Genomic DNA, 6,000 nt, shown 5'->3' with positions numbered 1-6,000 from the left:
AGAAGAGGACGAGGGAGAGAAGGGAGAAGAGGACGAGGGAGAGAAGGGAGAAGAGGACGAGGGAGAGAAGGGAGAAGAGGAGGAGAGAGAGAAGGGAGAAGAGGAGGAGGGAGAAGAGGACGAGGGAGAGAAGGGAGATGAGGACGAGGGAGAGAAGGGAGATGAGGACGAGGGAGAGAAGGGAGAAGAGGAGGAGGGAGAGAAGGGAGATGAGGAGAAGGGAGAAGAGGAGGAGGGAGAGAAGGGAGAAGAGGAGGAGGGAGAAGAGGAGGAGGGAGAGAAGGGAGAAGAGGAGGAGGGAGAGGAGGGAGAAGAGGAGGAGGGAGAAGAGGAGGAGGGAGAAGAGGAGGAGGGAGAAGAGGAGGAGGGAGAGAAGGGAGAAGAGGAGGAGGGAGAAGAGGAGGAGGGAGAGAAGGGAGAAGAGGAGAAGGGAGAAGAGGAGGGAGAGGAGGGAGAAGAGGAGGAGGGAGAAGAGGAGGAGGGAGAGAAGGGAGAAGAGGAGGAGGGAGAAGAGGAGGGGGGAGAGGAGGAGGGAGAGAAGGGAGAAGAGGAGGAGGGAGAAGAGGACGAGGGAGAAGAGGAGGAGGAGGAGGAAGAGAGAGGAATGTGAGTAGAGGAAGAGGAGGAGGAAGGGGAGGAAGAAGAGGAGGAGGGAAGGAGGGAGAGGAGGGAAGGAGGGAGAAGATGGAGGAGGAAGAGAGAGGAATGCGAGTAGAGGAGGGGTTAGAAAAGGATGGAGGAGGAACGATTGGGAAGAGGAAGGAGAGGGGGGGGAAGAGGAAGGGGAGGGGGGGGGAAGAAGGAGGAGGGTAGGATGATAGAAACGGGTGGACAGAGAAAGTAAGGAAAACTAACTGAATGGAGGGGGAGACGGCCTCAAAACTTTAACGTCAGAAGAAAGAAAAGAAGAAGAAAAGAAAGGTGAACGTTTTCTCTTCTATCACTGAAGCTGCTGGTGAGATGGGGTTTATATCAGAACGTTCCGCTTTGAAGGGGAGATGTGGTGTGTGTGTGTGTGTGTGTGTGTGTGTGTGTGTGTGTGTCTGTCTGTCTGTCTGTCTGCCTGACTGTTTGCCTGTCTGTGTCTGTGTATAAAGAGAGAGAGAGATGGAGAGAATATGTGCATGTGTGTCTGTGTCTGTGTTAATATATATATATATGTCTGTGACTGTGGGTATGAGTGTGAGAGCGATAGAGAGTGAGTGTGTGTGGGAGAGAGAGAGAGAGATAGTAAAAGAAAGAAAGAGAGAGAAGGAGAGGGAGAGAGAGAGAGAGAGTGTGTGTGTGTGTGTATATATGTGTGTGTGTAAGTGTGTGTGTCTGTGTGTAAGTGTTTGTGTGTAAATGTGAGGGAGAGTGTGTGTGTGCGCATGTGTGTGTGTTATGTGTGTGTGATAGAGAGAGAGAGAGAGAGAGAGAGAGAGAGAGAGAAAGAGAATATGTATGTGTCTGCATCTGCCTCTGTATTGTGTCAGTGTATCTGTGTCTATAATTATGTCTGTGCCTTCGTTCCCGATAGACCAGACGCTGAGAAAGAGCAAAGAAAGGGGTTGATTGAAGAGGAAGATATTCAACACTTCAGTTTGCCTTTATAGCCCCCACCCCCCCTCCCCCCATCCCCCCACCCCCCACATAAACCAGAGAAAGAAAGAGATAAGCCATTAACTCGGCTGAAGATGGGGGTTGGGGCTGGGTGGGGGGACCATGAGGCGACGTGACAGTTGGGGTAAGGGAAGAGGGTAGAGGAGAGTTAGGGGCGCTACTGTTGTTTGATCGATCACGACTTATTTAAAGGACAGAAAAGAAGATTAGGGGAATGGGATGAAAGTGGTCAAGTGCGATGAGAGAAAGAGGGGGGTGAGAGAGAGAGAGAGAGATGGGGAGGGAGGGGAGAGACTGGGGGAGAGAGAGACAGAGACAGACGGAAAGCAGTGAGGGTCAGAGACAGTGAGAGAGAGAGAGAGGGGAGGAGGAGAGAGGGGAGAGACAGAGAGAAAGAGAGAGAGAAGTGGGGAGGGAGGGGAGAGACAGCGGGAGAGAGAGACAGAGACAGACGGAAAGATGGTGAGGGTCAGAAACAGAGCGACAGTGTGAGAGAGAGAGAGAGAGAGAGAGAGAGAGAGAGAGAGAGATTAATTAATTTTATTTAATTTGGAAGGTGGAATAAGCAAGGCATGCTTTATTTTATTTTTCATCCGACCCTCAGACCAAGAGAGAGAGGGTGGCACAGAGAGAGTGAGAGAGAGAGAGAGGGGCAGGGAGAGAGAGAGAGAGAAAGGGGGGATGGGGCATGGAAAGGATAGAGTGAGAGAGAACTCAGAGCTCAGAAGTTTTTTTTATTCAAGGATTAAAATTCTAGCCTTGGCCTGTTCTTACAGTCTGTCCTCGGAGGAAAGGAACACACACACACACACACACACACACACACACACACACACACACACACACACACACACACACACACACACACACACACCTGCGTTGGGCAGAAAGAGGGAGACAGAAACAGAGATACAGACAGAGAGAGATGGTCAGAGAGACAGTGACAAAGCGTTTGATCGATATTTTATTTGAAGACAGAAAGCATTGGGGGGGAGGGAGGGAGGGAGGGATGGTGGGAGGGGACGTGGCGTGGCGTAAGGGTTAATTGTGGACCGACAAAGGAGGGAGGGAGAGAGAAGGAGGAGGAGGACGAGAGATAAATCATTCGTCAGGCCATAGCCCCCTATGAATGGGGCAAACGAACAACCATGCGTCACATCGACGTGTTTGAATAAACATGACGATACGTATAGCAAATATACGTATATACGAAACAGCAGTTACATCACAAGAAGTTAGGAGGTAGCGGCGATTCCTCTGGGATGAATTGCTTTTGTGCAAGATATGGTAAGGGACACACATTATTCAATACATCATTCTGTCATTCTGTTATCTTTGATCAGCTGCTGGACAGTGCAGGACAAATCGCGCTTCGTCGTTTTGTCTTTCCCTTGTGTGTTCATGTAATGTTTGTGTCTGTGCTGATTGAAGAATTGTTATTGATTGTTATCGTTCCATGCTATGTTATTAGATTTTCCAACAAAAAAGTAGATAGCATATCCAAGTTACACACACATACTCACGCACGCATACATGCACACGCACACACGCACGCACGGCACGCACAGCCCTGGGGGTGTGAGGGAATCCATGACGTGGCTACGTCCAACACTGCATCATACGTGAGGGAATGAATGACGCTTAAAGTCCAACACTGCATCATACGTGAGGGAATAAATGACGTTTAAAATCCAACACTGCATCATACGTGAGGAAATAAATGACGTTTAAAGTCCAACACTGCATCATACGTGAGGGAATAAATGACGCTTAACTTCAACACTGCATCATACGTGAGGGAATAAATGACGTTTAAAGACCAACACTGCATCATACGTGAGGGAATAAATGACGCTTAAGTCCAACACTGCATCATACGTGAGGGAATAAATGACGCTTAAAATCCAACACTGCATCATACGTGAGGGAATACATGACGTTTAAAATCCAACACTGCATCATACGTGAGGGAATAAATGACGTTTAAAATCCAACACTGCATCATACGTGAGGAAATAAATGACGCTTAAAGTCCAACACTGCATCATACGTCAGGGAATAAATGACGCTTAAGTCCAACACTGCATCATACGTGAGGGAATAAATGACGTTTAAAATCCAACACTGCATCATACGTGAGGGAATAAATGACGTTTAAAGTCCAACACTGCATCATACGTGAGGGAATAAATGACGTTTAAAGTCCAACACTGCATCATACGTGAGGGAATAAATGACGCTTAAGTCCAACACTGCATCATACGTGAGGGAATAAATGACGCTTAAAATCCAACACTGCATCATACGTGAGGGAATAAATGACGTTTAAAATCCAACACTGCATCATACGTGAGGGAATAAATGACGTTTAAAGTCCAACACTGCATCATACGTGAGGGAATAAATGACGCTTAAGTTCAACACTGCATCATACGTGAGGGAATAAATGACGCTTAAGTCCAACACTGCATCATACGTGAGGGAATAAATGACGTTTAAAGTCCAACACTGCATCATACGTGAGGGAATAAATGACGTTTAAAGTCCAACACTGCATCATACGTGAGGGAATAAATGACGCTTAAAGTCCAACACTGCATCATACGTGATGGAATAAATGACGTTTAAAGACCAACACTGCATCATACGTGATGGAATAAATGACGCTTAAAGTCCAACACTGCATCATACGTGACGGAATAAATGACGCTTAAAGTCCAACACTGCATCATACGTGAGGGAATAAATGACGCTTAAAGTCCAACACTGCATCATACTTGATGGAATAAATGACGTTTAAAGTCCAACACTGCATCATACGTGATGGAATAAATGACGTTTAAAGACCAACACTGCATCACACGTGATGGAATAGATGACGCTTAAGTTCAACACTGTGCATCATACGTGAAGAGAACGCTTGAGAACTGCTTCCCCACGCTGTGCTCTGTATGTTAAAAGGGAAATAACCAGTGGTACTTGCTGTTGTCGATCGAGCCTGAATTGATTATCTCTCTTTGGGCATGTTGGGACCAATGGTTCCCGGTTTTTGTTTTGTTCTTTTCTGTGTTCAGTTGTTTGTTTTCAGGTGTGTGTGTGTGTGTGTGTGTGTGTGTGTGTGTGTGTGTGTGTGTGTGTGTAATTCACTTTCTAAAATGATAGCCGATTTGCAGCATGAGCTACAGGTGCCAGGCATATTGACCCGCCCTTTCTTAGTGCCTCAAATTGAATCACAAGTTTGGGTTTTGTCGAGTGTTTGCTAGTTTCCTTCACAGTCGGAAATAATACTGTTCCGTCTTTACTTGCCTGACCGAAATTGGTTTCTAGGTCAAGGGCACTTGACTGCTCTAAACATTGATGCCACGAAACACAAGGTCAAGGTCCATATTTTGAGAGGAAATGAGTTGTGGCGTCACTATTAAAGAAAGAAAAAAAGAGAAAAAGGCATTATCAAAGAAGTGTCTGAAAATATATTTTTCATGCATGTCGCGAGATGGATTACATTTTTTACCTTTTGACCCTTTTCCTATTTCGTGTGCCTGTGTGGGGATGGATTTGTATAATGTATAAACTTCGAACGCCTGTTGTTTTTGTGGGCTTGAGTTTCACATAGTGTCATTTCCTGGGTTTTGACGTGCTGGGTTTTTATTTTTCCATTAAGCTGTACTCAGGGCAGCATCACCTGAATTTTTAAAACTGGTTTTTGGAAGTCAGACGCGCGGCAGAGCTCTCAAGAGTAACATCCGTGTGGATGTTCTGGGTGTGGCAATATGTATTGCCAAGTTGTGTATAACACCTGTGTGTGTTGAAGTTGGGTTTTCCTGACTAGCCAAGTCCACCAGGGGAACAAGTTGTTCCATGTAAGTAGCCAGTATTTATCTTCAGTTAAACGTTTAAATGTTATCATTCTTTTTTGTGTGTGTGAATGCTACATTGGATAAATAGGAAGGGGTCTCTTTCGAAATGATTCTGTAAAGTGTAAAAGTGGTTGGCTAGCTTGTTTGATGTTATACGTGGTTAATTGATTTTCTTGCTGCACTGTATTAAATCATTACTCATCCTAGTATTATGGGGGATTTTAAAGGAAGGAAGGAATTTTTTGTTTAATGTCCCGTCACACATAACGGTGATTGAAGACATTTTGTAAAAGTATTTATGAATACATCTGAGTATTATCGGTTAGAAGGGGTGGGAGATGTGGATGAATGGAGGGTTTGGGGAAACTGGGCAAATGAGGGTAAAAATGTGGGTGAAATTTGAAAGAAAAACAAAACAAACAAACAAAAAAAAACCTCTAAATACAGTTACAGGAAATTACTTAAAGGACTTCGTAAAAGAGAAGTCGTTAAACTGACAAGCGAAACAACTGATAATGAATGCAAAAAGTCAAAAACATCA

Source organism: Babylonia areolata, chromosome 25 (assembly GCF_041734735.1).
Source record: "Babylonia areolata isolate BAREFJ2019XMU chromosome 25, ASM4173473v1, whole genome shotgun sequence".
NCBI lineage: Eukaryota > Metazoa > Mollusca > Gastropoda > Neogastropoda > Buccinidae > Babylonia > Babylonia areolata.
Note: the sequence above shows the minus strand (reverse complement) of the source record.